Source organism: Pinus tabuliformis, chromosome 4_2, assembly GCF_031772625.1.
Source record: "Pinus tabuliformis cultivar Carrire ecotype Pingquan chromosome 4_2, CPIR1, whole genome shotgun sequence".
In the NCBI taxonomy this organism is placed as follows: Eukaryota; Viridiplantae; Streptophyta; class Pinopsida; order Pinales; family Pinaceae; genus Pinus; species Pinus tabuliformis.
Window position 1 is genome coordinate 783,659,026 of NC_142304.1, and position 23,391 is coordinate 783,682,416.

Below are 23,391 nucleotides of genomic sequence, written 5' to 3' on the forward strand. Positions count from 1 at the left end.
GTTTTTTAAATTCTTTTCTTAAATTATCTCATAAATAATTTATTTTTTTTATTTTTTATTTTCTTTTTACATTTTTATGGTTGATAATCATTTTGTTTTGTCTTTCTCATTTATTTTTTTATATTGATTACTTTTTGTCTTGTTTTTAATTTTTCTATGTTTTAATATATATTTTTGTTTAGTTGTTATTACTTTCTTAAAATTTTTGTGTTTTTTTTGTTTTAGATTTTTTTCCAATGTTTTCATATTCACAATATATTCGATTGGATATATATCTAAAAAAAAAATTATGAAAAAATAATAATTCTATGAGAACAATTTGTTGTTGATGATGTACTTCCTTTGTAGTTGATAAGATTCTGGAAATGACAATTTTTGTTTTTGCGTAATCTTTAATATGTTTATTAGTTTCTATTTATTAAAATCAAAAGAAATATGATTTTAATATTACATTATTATTAGTATTATTATTATATATAAAAAAAAAAATAAAATATATATATTTCTTAATAATGAACTGTTGTTTTTTAAAAATAATTTGCAAATTTCAAAATCTTAAAATTATTTAAAAATAAAATAATTACTCAAATTTCCAAAAAAACAATTACTTTAATGTAGAGAGTATCAAAAGCTCCACAACCACATATAAATTCATTTGTTTTGTAAAGTTGTTCATTCATCATAATTGAAGTGCTTCCTATCTAGTGACTTCAATACATTATATAAAAAAGACATTATATTTAATAAATTGTTATTAATATAATAAACTTAAAATAGAAATAAACTAATATAAATTAAATGGTAGGAAATTGTTTAAATTTTAAGGCCTTTCATAGAGGTGATATTTTATCTTTAATGTCATCCTTGGAATTTTAAGGCTTTTCAGAGACATGATATTTTATCTTTAATACCATGCGTGAAAATTGTTGGAATTTTAAGACTTTTTAGAGATGTGATATTTTATATTTAATGTCATGCATATCACTGGAATTCTATGGTTTTTCACCATCATGATATTTGCATAAAAAATTGGCTTTTACTTCCATTTTAAAAGAAATGTTGAAAATTTACCCTGTAAAAGAAAAATGTTATTCCAGCATCAACATTTTTCGTTTTCAGGCTATTTTTTCATGTTTTTTGAGGGTTTGTTGGTTAGAGTTCTAGTTTTTAGGTAATAGTTCTCATTTGATTGGTAACTTTGTTGAGATTAGATAAGTAATTAATTAAAGTAGTTGGTGTTTTATCTTCTCCAAAAAATTTAATAAATTATTCTTCAAAGGTAACCCACTTGGTTGTTGACACTACAGGAAAGGAAAAGTACCACGATCCAACTCATCCTTCAAATGTATAGGGAAAAGTCTATAGAGGGCATCCTCCTCATAGACACCATTGAGATTAATGGGCAACATGAAATTATGGATATGTTCTTCAGCTGTAAGACCATCATCTAGGTTATACTTTGGTAACCATCTCTCTAGATGTTTGGGAAAAGGATGAAATGGGAGGTTAAATTTTACACCTCTGGAGGAGTTCTAAGGTCAATCTTCCATTCCAGTGGTGGAAATAGACCTGGAAGGAGATGTACTTGATGAAGGGGTGGATGTAGTAGTAGTAGATAATGATGCCCCGGTGGAACTCTAAGGAGATGTATTTGATGAAGGGGTGGATGTAGTAGTAGTGGATAATGATGCCCCAGTAGAATTCTAACAATATTAGTGACTGTTGGTTGAATAGAAATAGAGGCAGTGGATGAAACATGGATTGTGGATGTGTGAATGGAATAAGTTAAAGTGTGGTAATAAGCTGGTAAGGAAGAATATGGTAATGGTTGTGATGAAATTGATGGGATAGTAGGTGTCAATAGAGGAGAGGTTGTAATATTCTCACAAGTAATAAAATCAGTCTCAGACGTGAGATTTTTTTTAAGATGAGTTTGAAAAGGGAACTTAGATGGCTTGAATCCTAATTTTTCACTCTGAGCTCTTGTGAGAAATTCCCTATAATATTTTTAAAAATATGTAATACTACCGTCAGAATGCACAGTATTATTAATCTGCTCTCCAGAAATTGAAAAACCTTGAAGCTTATGAATAATTGTTTGGAACTCAGGAGGCTCAACTATTTGTACAGGAAGAGGAGTATTTACTAAAGACTCACTCAAATATCTTCTTATGGCTAGGAGGTCTATGAGAAGATTCTACAATCTTAGATCTCGGAGGTGGAATTTAGAATGGGGTCTATAAGTTGAAGGAGATATTTGTAGAGGAGATTGCATCTTATGATAGATGCTACTTTTAATATGTGACCTTATTCCCATTCACAGTTTGATGGCCCTCCTTCTAGCATGAAAAATGTTGATGGCCAAAATTGGCTACATCAACATTTGGGAATATACCTGGTCAAAGCCCCAAATTAGAATCTTTTTCATTTGGGATGGTGGCTCTGACTGGTATTTTGGGTCTGGTTACCAATAAAAATGGATTATGGATGTAATGGAAAGGTGATATTGGTTGTTGATAAACTAATAGAATGAATGATATAAACTAAAAGAATGTAATATGCTTACTTTACCCAGGTATCTCGAATCATATGTGATAAAAAAATAATGTTATTTCCCGAAAAAAGGATTCTTAGAAACCAACATTTGCAATATCGGTTAAAGAATTAATTCGATTAAATAGCCAATCAAATTAATATTAATCTCAACACATATGCAAAGCACTTTCATTTTTCATTGTATTTTATAATAAATTGATCCCACACATCAATAGTGATTATGCTTAAATCAATAAAAGAATATATATGAACAATGCATAAACACTTATAATAATTCCCTTTAAAAATAAAAAGCAAACAAAACTAATAAAAGCACCCAATCTGTAGACAATCTATTCATTGTAGAATTGTGATGGTTAAGAAATATTATAAAGTAAAACTCAAGTACAAAATTGTAATGGTTAAGAAATATTATTAAGTAAAACTGAAGTACAAAAGTGCAACCTGATTTTTCCTTTTTCTTCCAAAATTAGAACCCTTTGCATGAGTTTGAGAGATGAATTTATAGCCTTCTTTACAATAAGAAAGTGAAACAAATTCTCCTACAAACGCTCAACTAAAAACATAACAAATATTATAAAAGTAAATGGTTACAAAAGAATCAAATAAATACTTGAAGTCAAACCAATAGTATTTTCCCATTGGTTTTGAATTTCTAGAAGTGGTGACAACTTTGGAGGAGATCTAGGCTTGATGTGCACCTGGCAGCTCAAAATGGATGCCTTCACAGGTGGAAAAATTTGAATTGTAGGTTTTAACCTCATATAGAAATTCCCTGCATATAAAATCTACAAACACAAAATAAACAATGGAAAAAGAATAAAACATATAACAAATAAACACATAGATTTTCCCCTGGATCCCAAAACTGAGACTACTAGATTGATTTTTCATTATATTCCTTTCAATGTTACAATACATATATATACATGTCAAAGAACCCATTAACCCTGGATTAGAACATAACTGTAGTTTCCTTCACGAAATCTACAAAATGCCATGGACATAAAACCATCATTGCCAAAACCATGTGTGAAATCCATGCACAAAACCATAGGTAAGTTTGCCAACCTAAAATAGTCTCCAAAAAAAATTTCTAGGGGCGTTGTCCCAAACCCTATGAAGGGGGCTACTGCCCCCATGCATACCCCATGATAGAGGGGGTATCTTTGCCCCCTGTAACTCTCCTACTGCACCCGACGCAATGTACAGGGGGGATTACGCCCCCCTTGTGACCCCCCCCCCCCCCCCCCGCATGTCAGGTAGTCATGGAAAGAATATAACACACACCCAACATGAATGGATGTATTGGTAAGTTCTTTTAGGACTAGACAATGGCTATGACGCTTGATCAGAAATTACCAATTAAGTTCAACATTCACCTTGGTTAATTGGTCAATTCTTTTAGTAAAATCTGCCAGTTCCTCAAACCAATCCTTTTCTAATTTGTCTACATCTAACAACAAGTCCTTTGGATGAATGGATATTAAATTTGATTCAAGTAACAAATATGTAATGGATTCCACTATAGAATTAGAAAAATCATGTGATTAATTGACAAACTTCCTTTCCAAACCAATTTTGGCTTGTAGCTTTTGAAAATAATATATTTTTGCATTTCATTAACTTTGCAAAAATCAAATTTCTTTCCCTCAATACTATTTTGCCATTTTAGTAGCTTGTTCAAATCTCATTTGGTGTCATACAGTAGGATTCAATATCAACTAACTCCTCAGTCAATGTATCTCCCATCTTGCACTTTATTTGAATCAAACCCAATGTCTCACAGACAAGTTGATGTTTCTTTCGGAGTTGAGAATTAAACTAATAGGAGTCTTGTTTGAATTTGATTAAATGAGGGGTTTTGACCTGAATCATCTCTAAGTTTTAGTGTAACTCCTTGGGTTTTCCATCCATTAGCTTTATCTCTTTATCATGATGATTTACAGTGCAATAAACTATTTCCTCAGCTTTGTCAAGGTGATATCCTTTTGTTTTAACTCTATCTACCACTACGCTTTTAATTGTTCCTTTTATTCTAAATATTTTTGTTCCATGGTGGTTATCCTTTCATTCATCTCATTGAGCAATATATGTACCTCTATTGCTTTGTCTATAGTTGTAGAGGTATAGGTACATGTAAATTAAGTCATTTTACCTAGCTCATCTATAGTAGGAATAAAGGATCCTTTCCAAAGCACTTCAAGATAAGTAGTTAAAGGAGATTTTTCGGGACTAATGCCGAGGACTAATCTAATTTTCTCTTTTGTCTTCCCCTTTTCACCACAATTTTATGCATTAGGCTATAAAAACTATCCATAAGAGGAATCACCTTGATATCTAGGAAGATTTCAGATGTAGGATGAGCAACAATAATTTCTACTTGAAGATGAGTCACTACTGGTGTCTTCTCAGGTGTCATTTGACATGACAAAGTCATTTTCTTAGTGTTGGGATTACTATTTGGATATTTCTATTGAGAAGTAGTCTCTTCTTATAGGCCACAATTTCTTGTGCTCCTCTTTTGAATTTTTTAATGATTTCTTTAAATTCTTGTCATACCTTTTCACACTTCAAGTCTTCTATATGAAATTTTCCTTCACGGATTCAAGAAAAAGTTATTCCCATTTCTTGTAATTGAGTGGAAACCACTATGTCCTTTAGGGAGGAACATATTTCTAAAAGAAATTGTACTAAATTCATAGGTAAAAGGGACAACCTTGAATTTATAAAAGTGATGATCTACTCTTGTTTTTTACTAACAATTTTTCATGCAAAATTGTTTAAAATTGTGTTGTATGAGGGGGCTTCAACAAACAAATCATCAAACTATTGTTCTTCATTATGAAACTTTCAAACGCCAATGGTTGTAGAAATGTGTCGTGCTACTCCATTGTTTTCATATGTCCTAATGGGGACGATGACCAATTTTAAGGCCTCTATAGGTTGCACCTCATTTTTTGTATGACCATAATTAGCCAGGAATAAATTTCGAGAGGGAGAGGAAACTAGATCCAAACCCTTTTATTGAAGTCTTTGAGTGCTTTAGTTATTCCATGGGCTACCCTCTAGTAAGCCACTTCATTGCATAACAATTTATGAGGAATGTAGAGAGACAGGGCATGAGTTGTTGCATAACTTCCACAAACTCTTATATACGTAAACAATTCCTCACCAAACCATTTCCCAATCTTCTGAAAGTTTTCCATGGCTTTTGGGGACACTCTCGAAGGCTTGCCTTCAAATACTATTTCATAAATAGCAATGATGACTTGGTGGAAGATTTCATGAAAATGGTCAAAATAATTGGATTGTCAAAGCACATTATGTTAAATATCAATTAGGAGAGGATCAAAAGGGGTCCATTTCCATCCTATGGCTAGGAAATCTAAGGAAAAACAAAGGAAGTCCATAATATATGTAAACATGTAAAATGGTTGAATAATGTTTCCATAAACTGATTCAGATTTAAGCAGGAACACGACAAATTACAGAGATAACCATAAATATAGAGATGAAGGGGAAATAATACTTCATTTTATTACTGTAAAATACTGAAATATGCTTACAAACATAAATGGAGATAAACCAGCTAGGGCGATGGTAGCTTATCTATAAAAAGATATGTGGTGGCTACATGCCTCTGAACTGTGTTACAATGAGGCTCGAAGGCCTATTTATTTTTGAGAAACAATGGAAAACCCTAAACATCCAAAACGGAACCCTAGAAGATGAAATGCCAAATTGTGGGCCCCGTTTGGGTAAATTGGTAGATCAACTTCTTGGGGTCATAACTTTGGCATACGATCTTCGTTTGACACGTACAATAGTTCATTAGAAATATATATCGAAGCACTACAACGTTGGGAAGAAAAACATCGGTCCACAGACCCATGTTGCACCCAGATTTCCCAAAAAACATCATTTAGGGATTGAAAATGGCTAGGAAAGTTTAGGACCCGAAAAATCGCTAAAAATAGTAAATTGTGCTATAATTACGGAAACTGAAAAGATGAAGGAGATAGTTATGGGGGTCCAAGTGGGATAGATGGGTGGCCACCAAAATCCACCTGGATCATTCCTCCCCCCTTAGGAAATAATGGTCCCCATTGCGTTAAGTTCCTCCATTTGTTGAACTTTGTCCCTCGTGAGCTGTTCTGCAATCTCTTATGTGTCCAGTAATGGTGGGAAGCATGGTAGGGGTGGTCGACATTGAACACTCGATACAAATCAAGGAATTGAGGAATCTTGTTCTCCAAAGAATTGTTTCCCACAACCTTGGTACTGGTGCAAAGACCATGTCGGAGAGGTTTGAGCCTTTGATGGGCTCTTGTAAGGCATTCCTTTTGCATATGTCACCAAACTTTGTCACCCACCTAAAGCTTGTGTGTTACCCCTATGGGTGAGGAGAAGTTGTTCGTATGTTCTGTCATGACTGTATCCCTTTGTTGTTGGTACTGCATGGAGGAACCCTTCATGGGGTTTTTATGTGGCTACAATCTTCCCCTTACTTTGGGAGCAAACTAGACAAAAAATGAATTTCCTAGTCTGGGAGATGATCTCCTTACATTTCTTAGCAGAGATCAAAGAGGTGGCGGTAGCTCGGGCTATCCCCAGTATCCTGTATAATGAATTACCCAAACTAATAATAACAGTGCGAGGGCTTCACCCATAAACAACATGTCACCTCCATAACTATGGTTGGCCTAATAGTACATCAAAAACATCCAGAGGTGCAACATCACACAATACCTTGTCTGTGAAGGGCTTGTTGCTATAAGGGAGGCAACATTGCTAGCAGACTCAGAGATATCTTCCTTGGTGAAGCCACCCGATATTGTACGGCTATAGGTGTGGTGTAGTTGGTAGGCCCAATCGCTTCACGACCTCTGCTGAAATGAGGTTCTTTTGGCTCCCACTGTCAATAATGAATTGTAATGGTGAACCCTTCACACACATTTGTGAGCGGAAAATTGTCCCCCTCCTCTGGATGTTTGGGCTCATTCTTCTGGATCATGGCAGTGGCAACAGTGGAGCTAGGCACCACATCAATGATCTAATTTCCTTTTCCATTCCCCTTGTCAGGTTCTGACTCAGGGTCGAAACATGCATCTGATTCTGAAGCCTTCAACTCGAATACCAACAATTGCCTGGCTTGGCACTCACTTGTGTTGTGAGTGGTGCTCTTGTGGAACTCACACCACTTTCATGTGTCGTTATTCAACATCGTGGTGTTTTTATTTTCTTGTGGCTTTGACGGGTAGTCTTGGGTCACCTTGACTTGGCTTTGTCCTTTGGTTTTCGGATTTACAGATCCAAAGTATCGCTTCTTTTGTTTAAACTTCTGCTCAATTTTGACAGCATATCGATACATCGTGCCAAGTGATCAGATATTCAGGAACTCCATCTCTTCCTGGATGTATATGTGCAGGAAACCATGGTATTTGAGTACCAAATGTGGCTCAGAATTCTTGATACCTAATTGTGTGCAAAGGGTATGAAAAATGTTGGTGAACTTTGGCACATCTTGGCCCCTTCCTTGCCGTAGCATGGTCCATTTCATGTCTTTTTCCTCATAGCTTTTGACAGGGTAGTACTGCTCCTTGATGGCATCCTGGAATGAATCCTAAGGGGATACTACTGAAAATAGTGAGCCTGTACTTTCATCCTTCTCCTCGTAGTATATTTCCCACCAGTCCTTGACGTGGGGGGCTGCTTTGAGAAGAGCAAAAATAATCTTTTCCTAACTGGAAAAATAATGAGCAGAAAAATAACCCTCTAACTGATTTAACCATTTATCGATGGCATTTGCGTCTATCTGACCCTCGAATATGGGGATTTTAAAATTAGCTTGTACCTTAAATGGTGTGTTGTTTCCAGAGTAGCTATTGGAAGCCGTTGAGTCGTCCCTGGGTAGCCGATGAAGGAACTTGGCAAAGTTGTCCATCATTGTGTTCCTTTATCGCTCGAGGGCTTCTTCGAGCAATATTTTGATAGGATCTCCTGCCCCCTCATCTTTCTTTTCATCCGCCATGGGAGGTCGTCGGGATTTGCGAGGTTGGTTTTGCAACGGTTCGACCAGTTCAATCCCTAACTCCTTATATCCCAACCTCATTGGGGACATGCAAAGAAAAAGAGAGAAAAAGTAGACCGCTCTGATACCACTGATATGGATTTAAGCAAGAATGCAACAAATTAAATAGATAACCATAAATACAGAGATGCAGTAGAAATAATACTTCATTTCATTACTATAAAATACTGAAATATGCTTACAAAGAGAAATGGAGATAAACCAGCTAGGGCGATGGTAGCTTATCTCTGAGAAGAGATGTGGAAGCTACATGCCTCTGAACTGTGTTACAATGAGGCTCGAAGGCCTATATATTGTTGAAAAACAATAGAAAACCCCAAACATCCAAAACCTAACCCTAGAAGATGAAAGGCCAAACTGTGGACCTAGTTTAGGTAAATTGGTACATCAACTTCCCAAGGTCGTAACTTTCGCATACAATCTTCGTTTGACGTGCACAATAGCTCATTAGAAAGATATATCTAAGCACTACAACTTTAGGGAGAGCGTCATTGGCCCAAGGACCCATGTTACTCCCAGATTTCCCAAAAAATGTCATTTAGGGCCTCAAAATTGCTCCGTAAGTTCACGACCCAAAAAACCGCTAAAAATAGTAAATTGTGCTACAATTACGGAAACTGAAAAGTTTAAAGAGACAGTTGTGGGGTCTAAGTGGGATAGGTGGGTGGTCAGCAACATCCACCTGGATCATAAACACTTTCAGAGGTGTAGAAATCTAGAATGTTCTTAGCTAGGTAATTAGAAAATAGGGTGGCCCAATCAAAGTTATCGCCCTCAAATGACCCATCAATTAGGGAAACCCAACAATACAGAAACTCAAAAATGTTGGGATAAGCATATAATTTTCACAACTCGTGGCAATTTGACATAAAGGAGTAGCAAGTGAGGCTATATAATACTTACTATCATCCTCTAATTTATGTTTATTTGGGTCTTTCCTCCAGTATTTTATGGAATCAATAGCTTCTCCATGTTTATTGACACAATCTTGCACATATTGTTTGTCAAAAGTGCATTGTGGTTTTGACAAACGGTACATCATTTGAATGTATTTCAACATGAATGAGAGAATCACTATGCCCAGATATGAAATTTTTGCTCTGAAATGTAGACCTTCTCTACCACCCATCTGACCATATCGATATATGGCATTAATCTAGGCCTCACTATAATTCTTTTCAAGAAGGAACTCACTTCTTCTTGAAGGGTTGCCTTTGACGAAGGTACTTTGCCATCCACTATCACAATCCTCATTGTAACTTGTGGCCCTTCATCTTAGACAAATTAATAAATATTCTCCCACAAAGTACTCCTTGAATCTCGTGTACAAACTATGTCAGAGAAAATGCCTGAACCAAGAAGCTTATCATCTATAATCTCCTTGTTTGGGCCGGTAGGTTGCGGTGCAATATCTTTCCTTTTAGAATTTTCATTCTTCATTTCATCTAGTTGGGAAGTATTAGAGCTCCCATGTGAAAAGAGCAGAAAAAATTAGCAAAGAAAAGTAAATATGGGTAGTAGTAAAAATGAGCAGAGTGGACCTACTACTCATAAAATAGGCAATTGTATTATATAAGCGAAATTGGGGCTTCATACTCACAAATAAATCCTATAATATTATATGAGTGGGAGTGACAACCAAACCTTATCTACATGCTATCCAATAATTGTGATGACGTGGATGCAAGAGACCCGCATGCCCGTAATCTTTTGGAATTAAACTTTAAAGAGTTATGGGTTGTCGAGGTTCTAGGTACCAACTTGCCTAGTAATTAAGTGCCAAATCAAAAGTGCAGTTTCCAGAGTCTTTAAGAATATTGGTTGACACTGCAATGGTTTTTTAAAAGGCATATTTTATTATTTTTAAATGCTTAATTAAAGAAAATTGTGTTTTTAAAGGGTAAATTGTAAGCTTAGAAAAAACAAAAGGGTCCCCATTATTATTACAATTTAAAAATTAATGGGGGTTGTTGTGTGATACAACACAAAGACAAACCCAAATTTGACTAGATAGAATGAACATGGAGGCCCTTAAGCATGGGATCACATTCCATCCAAATAAGGTTTTCATTTTGCATACTTGCAAAATCCCATATTGTGCCTGACAATGCTGATTTTCACCAAGCACTAACAAGTCCATACCTAACTAACTCGTGGGTTTTTTTACTAGATCTTCAACATTATGAGAAAAACTTGTCCATCTAACTCGCTTAAGTAAGCCCATTCCTATCATATCTCCTATGGCTCCTATGGCATTCGTGAGCGACCCACATTCATGTGTACACATAAAAAAAGTGAAATCTATCGACCCCTATAGATACAAGCTTGCGTTCACCTCCACCTCTCTCATCTAGAATGAAGGAGGGATGGAATCGACACATTGTTGTAGCTCCACCCAATCACATACACAAAGAAAAACAATCACTAGACTTACGAAAGGAAAGAGAAAAAAAATTCACCCCTACATCATTCCCTAAAGTCCCAATTTCACAATAACTTTTTCTGCTCGATGATGACCAAAAAAAACCATAGCAAAGTGCACCATCACCATCATTGTGTGAGTTAATCAATTTAAAAATTAGAATTATATATATAAATAGATATTAATTTATAAAATGTTAAAAAAATTTAATAAAATAATTTATTTCACATTTTCTTTAAGTTTAAAAAATGAAAATCTGATTATTAATTCAACCATTTATCATTTTTAAATAAATCTGATAGAAAAAGCTAGCTACGTAAATCACTGCTGGTGTGAATAAATACCTTATAATTAATATATAATTTAATATTTTATTATTGTTTATTATGTATATAATTTTTAATTTTCAATAAATGAATTCGATACTATGAATTTTATATTAAGATGGTGCATAATTAATATTTTTTTTGCTTATTAAGGTGGTATATATTTAATATTTATATATAATTTTAAGTGAAATTATAATTTTGAATTTTATTTAAAATATGAAATAACTACATTCAATTCCAGAATTATATAATTTAAATTCCATTAAAAAAAAAAACCAAAAAAAAAACAAGAAGCTAGCTAAAACTGTGCTGTACCAACCAATTTTAAACCGAAATTAATTTAAAATATTTTGGACAAAAAATAATTTAAAAAACAAACCCGAACACACCAAAAATTCGAAGACTTAAATAAAGCGGTCATATTGTAACCGGATGTCCAATGCCTAACGCTTTATCACTGTTCATTGAGACCAGCTGTGTTTATCATGCCATATTTTTCCTAAACGTATTAAATGAGTTGAGTTGTATATATTTATTTTTGGATAATTAATTTGTTAAAATTTAAGCGTGGATATATAGGTACGCTTATTTAGTTATCATATATAAACTACTTATTCTTAACCCATATTTTCACTACAGCAATCATACTAACCTGACCTGCTAAAATCTAAAGATAGACATATACAGCCAGACTGATTTAATTCCCATTCTCATTTGCCAAGTACTTATTTTCTACTCATGTTTTCACTGCAGCTATATCATGCGTTTGGTGGGCTGAGCAAACCATTTAAGTGAACACTCAAGCTGTCAGCTCATGCGTTTGGTGGGCTGAGCAAACTATTTACGCGAACATCATAGTACCAACTGCAATAATCAGTTCATGTGTTTGGTAGGTTGAGCATACCATTTCCGTGAACATCATAGTACCATGACGCTGACTATAATGCTCGAATTGTGCTTAGCAGGACTCAAAGTTCTCGACTGAGTTTTTTTTCCCGTAGTTTTGTCAAATGTGTGGAGAATGGTCGGTTCTAGCGTTTTCGTGGTTCAACGACAACCTAATTGTTAAAATTTTCAATGATTGCTGGAGTTTTATGAGAATAATGTTTTAGCACCATTCTAGAGAACGTATCATTTAATGATGCCGTTTTATGGGAATAATGTTTTAGCCACCATGCTGACAAACGTATCATTTAATGATGCCGTTTTATGGGAATAATGTTTTAGGCACCATGCTGACACACGTATCATTTTTTTGTAAGGCGTGTGTTAAGCGGCACTGAAATGGGTAGGATTGGAAAGAAATGGATTCTAAAGATGGGGACACAAGATTGGTGAGTGGTTTTTAGTGTAATTTTTTGGAGTTTCCTGTACCAGAATTTGGTGGGACAAATTGTGGTGAAATTTTGATTTGTGTTATTTAAAGCAGTTTTTTAACTGTATATATGGATTCAGCACCTTTCCAAAACTTCTGCTGCACTTCTATTCTGCAGGGTTATCCATAAACTTGTGATTTCAATGAATTCTTACCAGATTTTAGAGAAATTAGACTGGAAAAATCCATAAAAAAGCTTCCAAAAAATAGCACTGAAGACAACTCCCAAAACTGGAATGTGACAGACCGTGACAGACCTTACAGTTAAGGTGTGGCTGTGATACCTTGCAAATATTGATCATCGAAATCATTTCCCTTGGCACTCACTGGCTAGTGAGAGACCTTACATAGTAGGCTCTCGTTGTGATACCCATACAAGTCTTGTAGGGTCATCCAAATCCTTTCAATTGGCACTATGCAAATTTGAGAGATAGAATGGTCAGTGCAAAGACTGATATTTTTCGATCATTCCATGAATTCTCTTTTGAGGTGACATTGATTGAAATATTAAACTTGTAACAATGTCCAACGTTGTTTTATCTATAAACCTTAGAAAGATATAATTAAACATGATTTTCATATCGTTTGTGGCGTAGTCTTAGATTTTCAGTAATTCGGTCGTGTCTATAGAAAAAATTGAAAATTCTCGATTCATTCTATTCGGCGGAATTTCTGGTCAAATTCCAATCGTCTGTCATGTGATAGAGTTGAGTCAATCTGATCTGATTGAAGTACTGATGTGATGTCTCAAGTAGTCTGATGGGACACTCAAAGGCAATGATGTGATGTTTCAAGTAGACCAATGGGACACTCAACTGCCTTTGCTTCTTAGGATGTTTCTTCCCGTTTCTTTCCTAGTGCTACTGGGGGACCGGGTGTGGTGTATTGATGTTTTGTCTAATATTTTAGGAATAGGGTTGATGTCACGCCGTGACGGCTTATGTTTTTTTAATGTGAAACCAGGGTTGATGGATGACGAGTGCTTATCTTTCCATGTGGCTGCTCTTTTTATATATATTGGTTATGAATTTGTATCATTTTCTTCTTATCAGTAACCAGACTGGAGCAAGGAAGTTTGTATATGCGATTCCAATCATATCTTAATTGTTCTATAACTGGCTTATGTTTTAAGTTAAAAAGTTCAATAATGGCCCATCGCACACCCCGTGTTGGAGACCCTGAACGCAATACATTAGGCAAGCTCAATGAAGAGAAAAATTAATAAATTTCTATCCTTACTCATTGAATTTCAAACTTTTTCTTAACTATAATGGAGACTCAATTTTGATTAATAAAGGATCCATTCACGAATATGTATGGAATTTTGTTTATCAATTTTTTTTCCCAAATGAATATTGTGTAAAATACAAGGTAAGGGAATAATACCACTCGACGATGATTGGATCCGAAGATATGATAAATGTTGGGCATTTTTTTAACTAAAATATGTTAGTATAATATAATGCAAACCGTGAACAACATTGTTTGATTAGTGCCGCGAAATATAATGCCAATCGTAAGCGTTTTTCATTATAATACCGACAAGACGGTCATTCTGGTTGAATTCTGCAACGAACATTTTCAAACTCTTTTTCTGGCCTTCACACGTTAGGGTTAGGTTTTTATTTGCTTGACAATAAATAAACAGTTCTCTCTCCAAAATTATAAAAAACTTCAAAAGTTTTGAAAATTCAAGCCCCATTGTGTTTAAAGCGTCATTATTGAGTAATGAACTTCAAACGAAATTAAGCCAACGGATTGTCAAAATGTGAGAAAGAGAGTCCCGCCATTCATTCCGGACGATTTATTGGAAAAGAATAGTAAAATTCCGTAAAATACAACTTTAAAAAAACAGCCGTTTTGTAACAAAACACTGCCCCACCAAAAAAATGTTTGCATCGTGTATAAATTATGGTTTACTGTTTGAGTAAAAATATTGGTTTATACTAGCATAATATTATTACTGTAAATATATTTACTAATGTGGTTAATACAAGCAGACAAATGTATTTACTAATGTGATTAATATTAGTAGACATGTGTGCTTTTTGGCCATTGATATATAAAAGGTAGATGGGTAAGCACCTTAGTAAATGTGGTTATGCTACTTAACAACCTATGTTTATGGGGTGGATTCATCGACTATGGTTAACCCGAGTTGAAAAAGTTCATCATGGTTGAAGAGGTTTGACAAAGGTATTGCTACATCAATCTATAATATTATGACAAAGGTATTGCTACATCAATCTATAATATTATATTAGTGTTGACATTATTAAAATGTTACATTAATATTGATCATGGTTGATCATTGTTACCCATGATTGACAATGGTTCATGTTAGAGTAATATTCATTCTAATTTTACAATAATTTTACAATTAATGTATCAATATATTATTGTTACATCAATATAATAGTGTTACATTAATATTGACATGGTTACTCTGTTACATTAATATTGACCATTGTTCACGATTCTTAACCATGTTTGACAATGATTCACGTTACATCAACTTTAATGTTACATTAACTTTAGAAAAATGGTTGCATTAATTTTGTTGAAGTGGGTTGATAGGGCTAGGCATGGTTCACAAGGTTGATCATGGTTGATGAGGGTTGACCATTGTTGGTCCAGGTAGAGGATGGTGGAATTTAGTTGACAATGATTAATAATTACTACCATGGCTGACTAAGGATTATGATGAAAGATTATGGTTAACCTTGGTTTACCGTTGTTGTCCATGGTTGACCATTATTACTTGGTCAACGTTAATGTTGTCCATAGTTGACCATGATCAACCATGAAATCTTCCATTAATGTTAATGCTAATATTATATTATTGCTATAAAAATGGTTACATTAATGGTTCAAGAGGGTTAGCCGGGTTGACCATGGTTGATGAGGATGGCCATGGTTGAAGAGGGCTAACCATTGTTGATCAAGGGAGACAATGGTTGACCTCTCTGGACCATGATTTTAACTGATTACCATGGTTGGGATTTTTTTCTTTGTGTTGTCCAAGAATTTATTAACGTAGAAATTTTGCACAATTCTTTTTTACAAAACCACATGTCACATAGCAACAAAACATTCTTAAGGAAAAATATGACATGATAATTCTTTTTTGGATTGTATGTTTGTATCATTTTATTTATACAACCACATCGGGATGTTAGTTGTGTAATGTGATTTTTCTATAATGTGTAACATTCACCAAAAGGAAATTTCTAATTATAATTATGATGTTCATTTGTTTGTCACTAGGTAACTAGACTAAAATTTTTCATCACATTGTACCAACATTTGTATCCTCGTATTTTGATGCCATTTTATTTTTCAAAATAGAATTGAGATGTTAGTTTTGTAATGTGACATTTTGATTAAACCAAAATTTTTATTTTTTAAAATAAATAAAAAACACAATTGTTTTAAAGAAATTGTGTTAAGACTTAAAACAATAGATCTCACATTAACACCTATTCATATTAACAATATATTAAATGTGGTTGTAATGTTGCATTGTGATAGTGGATAAGCATAGTCAAACATAATCAAGCACATTAGTAAACCAATGTGTTTTAAACCATATTAGTATTAACATTATTAACATTTTAAAACATTGACTTTGGTGAGCATGGTTTTAAGTGTGGGTGAACATGGCTTCACCATGTTCACCATGGGTGAACATGGTTTAACTAATCTCACCATATTTGGCCATATTTTTCTATGATAGATTATGATTGTCTATATTGATGTTGAATGACTATGGTTTACAATGTTTGACCATACTAAACATTGTTGGCTAGGTTGAGCATGATTTTTGAAGATTGATTATGGTGACTATGATTGAGCAATGATAACGATGATTAACCATGACTGACCTAGTGATCTGAATTGGATCATTATATTGTTTGTCATCCATATCGATGCATTTGTAGTGGAAAAACTGCAGGAATCATCTCACGAGGTTTTTTTTATTGGCAGGACCCAATTTGGCGAAACAACATCTCAAACCTTTCAAGAGCATTTTGAGGCATCAAATGACGTTTTTTGGAGGTAAAATTTCTTATACTTTAGTGTGACATATTTTCATGCTATTGTAAATACACAGATCTTTCCAACGACACAAGAAGCATGTCAATCAGAGCTCGCATGCAAAAGTTATGTCACTCAGAAGTTGACCTTCTTGTTTTCACACCTATAGTTTGGGAGGAGGTCACGTCAGCCCCCATATTCATAGAAAAGGGGATAGCCACATTTTTGTGATGTAAAAGGCTCTAGAGGGGTATATATTGTAACTCTAGTTAAGAGTTGATGTAGTCGAAATTAACCACTAGTAGGCTATCAGGCTATATTATGACTGAGCCACTCGGAGGAAGAGGCATTCCATTATTTCGAGAGAATTTGTTAGGGTCCAACCGTGGCCCCCTTATTTATGTAATAGGGTCGAGTCATAGTTATAGTTAAGTAAAGAGTCAATAAAGCCCATATTAATAATTGTAAGTGGTCAACCCACATTTAAAGAAGGCACCACAGTTAGTTGCAAATGGGCCATGGTATTAGATAGATGGTATTAATAAGAACCATGGTATTGACCCATGGTATTACATGTACGAATCCTATATAAAGGATAGAGACTCCCGTCGAGGAGCATCGTGTCTTATTTTGTAATTGAGCCCAGCTCTATTGGAGGTTTCCCCCTCAAAGAGGGAAGTGAACATTTCTTTCCTTTCTGAATAATATAATACATGCTATTATTTGTTATTGTTCTTTGTTCTGGGTATATTTCTTCGCATATTTGGTATTCTGGTATCTTCTCGCAGGTCAAGAGCATAACAAGTGGTATCAGAGCACTTTCCATGGCCGGTGGGATCTCCATTTTTAGAAAATTTTTCTTTATTTTGGCTACAGACATGTTCCAACGTCTTTAAACCATGGGATTTGTCATTGAGCACATAACCCTGCAGATTTGGGGAGGCATGCACGCAGGAAATACAAGAGGTGGTCCACTTGTTGGACTCCCTTGTAACCCCGATGGGTACCCCATCGAGCAGTAGCGCATTAGATAGAACCGCACACGGACTGTCTTCCAAGTACCCTCTAGGTATATCGGGAGCCCCTTAGGCTCTCATGAAACCTCACCTTAATAAACATTCGGTCGTCTTGCTACTACAGTACACCGAGAACAGAAATCGAGGAGATTACTCGCTTGTAAAATAGGGTAGTCGGGTTGTAGAGCTAAGGGTACGGTTGATCGTCCTTTCTTAGTGCCCTGAAAGATTGGGCCGAGTACTATTGTCGGACCCTTATGTATATTGCAATATGTAGCACCTGAAACTCCTTGAGATCATAGTTCCCTTGTCTCTCTCTAGATCAAGCATCATCTTTGCCAGATTAGATCTAGCAGGTGGGGTCTGGTTGCAACCACAATAATTAGTTCTACCATTCAGATCTCTTAGATCCACCATTCAAATCTATGAGATCCGCCAATCAGATCTATCAGATCCGCCGTACAGATCTAGCCATTAGGTTCTGTAGCAGTCACCACAGTCAGATTTTCAATTCAGATCTAGTACCAGGTGTTCGATCACAGCTACATTCCTACTCATACTCTATAGTTGAGGGTTCGCTGAGAGATCTGACTATTTGTGTGGGCCCCTATACCTCGGCATGATTCTCGTAGGACATTGGGAAAAATTTACTTTTCTGGAATTCAGCTATTGCAACATTCCTAAGTTAGGAGTAAAATTCCTTTTGGAGTAAAAAAAAAAAAATGAGACCCTCCCGAGAAGCTTATAGGAGACTTAGCCCATAAGAATCAGGTTGACAAGTTGAGCAATGTGGTACCATTCACTTGTTAGTGTAAAAAAATTCATGTGGTCCCAAATTTTATTTATTTTTTTCGCAGTAACGATAAGTGCACCGAATCAGTGCATGATACAAACCAGAGCTCAAGCTATGGCCAATGAGAAGATTGACACCCTTGAACAAAATTTGGACGCATTAATGACAATGATCAAGACCTTGGCTGACACAATCACAAAGGGCAAGTCGGAGGAACAATCGGAGGCATATTCTTTCAATGAAAATATTGAGGATGAGTCTAGCCATTCTCTTCACCTCTATGGCAACCACCAACATTCCCAACTGCGACTACCCATGTTGGACATGTATAAATTTGATGGCTCTCATCCGGCCACATGGCTAACACAAATAGAGAAATATTGCACATTGAATCACATCAGAGATGATGCAACTCATCTAAGTGTGGGGAGCATGTACTTGAACAACGAAAGATGGCAATGGTGGCAGTGACATCAACATTGCTATGGAAGGCTCGTGACTTGGCAAGTATTCGAAAAAGCCATTGTGGATCGCTTCGACCATGAATCTAATTTTTTGGGTCATCTTACTAAGCTCCGACAGACAGGAACAGTGCAAGAATATATTACAGCCTTTGAAGCCTTAGCCTTCTGCACATGAGGTCTACGAGATGAGTTGTACATGGAATGTTTTGTCTGCAATCTCAAAGAATCCATACAAGCCCATGTCCGACTGCAACACCCAATCTCATGGCAGGATGCTTGCAAGACAGCTCATGAAGTAGAACATGCATTAGCGGCTCAGTCGACTTGTCCAAATTTCATAGCCAAGGGTCGCCCCACTGAGGCTCCAAGCACTACCCAAACACTTAAGGTTCAAAAGGTGTCACCAGCAGAAATGGTGGAAAGAAGAAAACAAGGATTGTGTTACTACTATGATGAGAAATACTCCACGGGGCATAAATGCAAGGAACCCAAATTCTTTCAAATTGATGCTACTGATCACAGGTCATCGGAGGAAGCCTCACCCTTTGAGGAGCCAGAAGAGGAAGATGAGGACAACCAGTTGGAAAATGTGCTCCCAGCTACACCTGAAGAACCAGTTATCTCGCTTCATGCTTTGGTAAGGTTTTCTTCTCTCCAAACTCTCAAAATCATAGGTTTTATCAAGCATCGCCCTATAGTAGTCCTGATTGATAATGGTAGTACACATAACTTTATCCATCAAAAAGTCGCTAAAGCAGTGCATCATTTTGTCAGAGCAGTCTCTAATTTCCAGGTCCAAATTGCTGATGGGGGGACAATGAAATGTGAAGGCTGCTGTGAAAATGTCAAACTTCAAATGGCGGATTATCAGTTAAAGAGCCACATGTTTTATATACACATGGGAGGGTGTAACATTGTCTTGGGTGCTGAACGGCTCCGCACAATCAGCCCAATCACTATGGATTTCCAGGAGTTATATATGAGCTTTAAGCAGAAAAAGCACACATATACCCTCCATGGACTCCAGGCGGGTGCTCCCTCTATCATCAGCTAGCATAAGATGGAAAATTGTTAAAAAAGGACCACCATGGAGTTATAGCCCAATTTAATGCCATCTAGGCCTTCAAACCCACTTCTCTTCATATTCATCCTTATATGTAATAGATCTTAAACAACCATCTGTCAGTCTTTGACAAGCCTCATGAGCTTCGACCCTTGAGAGGGGAACATGATCATATCATTACTTTGGTCCCAGGGGCCCAACCACCAAATGTGCGCCCATATAGATATCCGTTCACCCAAAAGAATGAAATTGAAAAAATCATCAAGGAACTCCTGTAAGCAGGCATCATTCATCCTAGCATTAGTCCTTATTCATTGCATGTGATCATGGTGCTCAAGAAAGATGGCGAATGGTGCATGTGTGTAGAATTGAAGGCCCTCGACAATTTGACGGTCAAAGATAAATTTCCCATCCCGGTTGTCGATGATTTGATAGATGAACTAAATGGGGCTCAATTCTTTACTGAGCTCGACCTTCACTCGGGATATCACCAAATTCGCATGAGAGAAGTAGACATTCCAAAGACTGCTTTCCAAACTCATGAAGGCCATTATGAATTCCTAGTCATGCCATTTGGTCTTTGTAATGCCCCATCCACTTTTCAAAGCCGCATGAACCACCATATCTTAGAAAATGTGTCCTTGTTTTCTTTGATGGCATCCTCATCTACAGCCACACCTGGGCCACACATCTTCAGCATGTAGATCTACTCTTGCAACTGCTATGGAAGCATAAATTATTTGTCAAGATGTCCAAGTGCTCTTTTGGCATGGAAGAAGTTGAGTATTTGGGCGACATTGTGGGGTGTGAAGGTGTTAGGGTGGACCCCAAAAAGATCCAAGCAATGCAGGTGGTGGATTCCAGTATTGTAGCAATGATGCTGCAACTCCCAGGACTCCGTTCTTTACTTTTATCAACCTGGTTGTTCGTAACAAACTTGGAAGCGACGGTGCTATATTCATGAGTACTAGCTCTTACCGCAGGTTGTCACTTGATCAGCTGGGACAAGTTCGCTAGGAGCTTAAGCCAACTTCTATGAGCTCTTAGAAGAAGCTTCTAACTGTGATGGATGAAAGCTAACTCAAAAGAGGCTAATATACTTGTAGAAAGAAGCTGAAAGCTGAAACGAAATGATAACCCTAGCAAACCCTAGTTTTACCAACTATCCCTACTGGTGCAAGAAAAGAGATGAAAGGTGCGGATATCGATGCCATTGACTCTTCGAAAAGTAAAATGCATGTGACTAAGCTACTTCTGAAGTAAAATCTGGAAAAAACATCCTTTTTTATTTTTGAGTAATCTTGCAGAATTATTATGCATGTGCTTTAACTATTTTTGACTATGCAAAGGTTGATTGGCAAAGGGAAATGGAGTGGGTGCTTGCAGGTGGTTGAGAAGGTGAGAAGAGGGACTAAGGGGTCTGTAGCACCCTTCCAGAGAGTTTCACAACAATCAGATCTCGAAAAACTGCTCACGTGAACTTCTACAGGAAGTCTGCAGGGGTTCTACAGGATGTTCTACTAGAAGAGCCGAAAGAGGATTCTAGAGGGTTGATGGTGGAAAAACGGTGGGAAAGTGAAAGTGGAGGATGGATAAGGATGTTAAGGGGTCTAGGACCTGCTAAATGAAGCTAAGGAGTGATGAAGGTGGTTGGATTTCTTCAAGGATGGAGGGAGCAATGTTGAATAGAAATGTAGAAATTAAGGCAAATCATGAATGTGTGGTGAATGCAGGGGAGGAATCTTGGATTAGGGGTTGGAGTAGGTTGCATGATGAAGGAATGGTAGTTAGGGATGTATTACAGGTGCTCTACACACTATTTTCTAGAACTGATCGAATAAAGACTGCAAAAAATAGAGATCTATCTATTTTGACCTAATCTGACCTAAAAACCAGAAACATGATGAACAGAAGTTTATAGACAGGTAACCATGCCAGATGACTATGGAAACTAAGCAAGAACAGATCTAAACATGCAAGTACAACTGGTATCAACTTCTCCAACTAAAAATCTAACACTAGCAATTGGCAGCAAGTATGCCTTGGTCTCAACTCATGGTCCCAAGGAGGGAGAGATGAGATCAAGGGTTGCTTGATGGAATTTTTGCATATATTTTCTATTATAGAACTGTCAAATCAAACTGAAGCATGAAAAGCTATTTTAATCATCAAAAGCAACCTAAGTAACAAAGCAAGATCTTAACCTAAATAACAAAAATTATTCTATGAATGCAAGGAAAACACATAAAAGTAGACAAAGGAGGTACTGGCACTTGGGTTGGGCCCAACCCCAAGAGCTAAAACATCATAAGAAAAGCTCAAAGATGATGTAAAGTGAAATTTATCTCCATTACTAAAAAATAGCCATGTCACAAAAATGTTTACAGCAAGAGCTCGAAAATGAGCTGAAAGGCAGAGCAACACTAAAGTGCGAAAAACAACTGTCCAATAGCTAAACTACCAAGGCTTGAAGCCTTCCTACTTATGCACCATGAGGACCTCCAATAGCCCTCCTTAACTTGAGGGGCTTGGCTTCTCAAAACTGCAAGTAATCAGCCACTTCACAAAATCTGCTCGGCTTCCCTTTGATATCATCTTTGGTGGGTTGTTGAACTCCGAGCCGATGGTGGAGAACTCAAGGAAGGGGCCATTTAGTATAGGAGACACCCTTCCTACTAATCCTCAGCCTTGTTCCCTCGTATTTGGCTGTCAACTGGCTCATAAATGCTTGACCTTGGCCCAAAAGATGTCCAAAAATCTGCAATAAGCATGTATTAGACTTTGTGGTCAAGTGACTATTCTCATTCATTCATTTAACATAAATATATTCAAAAGCATGCATAAAAATATGAAGAATGGTGGATTAATCAGGAATAATATGCAAAATGAGCCCAATAAGTTAACCATTTTTGGGGCTCATCATCAACCCTTGCTAAATGTGTTGCTCATCCTCTGAGCAACTAATCTAGCTCATCATCTTTGATTGCTTTGATTGCCTATTTAACATCCAAGGCTTCTGAGGTGATGTCCTCTTCTCGGTCATGAAACCCTGTTTTTCTCTCTACCTCCTCCCACTGCCTGTGCTCTTCTTCTTCTTTGACTCCTTCGAGTAGTCCTAAAAGCAATGGAGGACTGAACTTTAGGCCGATTCAGTTATCCTACAAATTTTTCATTGACTCTTTATAGAGTGTTACTCTTGCCAAGGCCTCCCTCATATTTTTTGGGGAGTGGTATTCCCTTA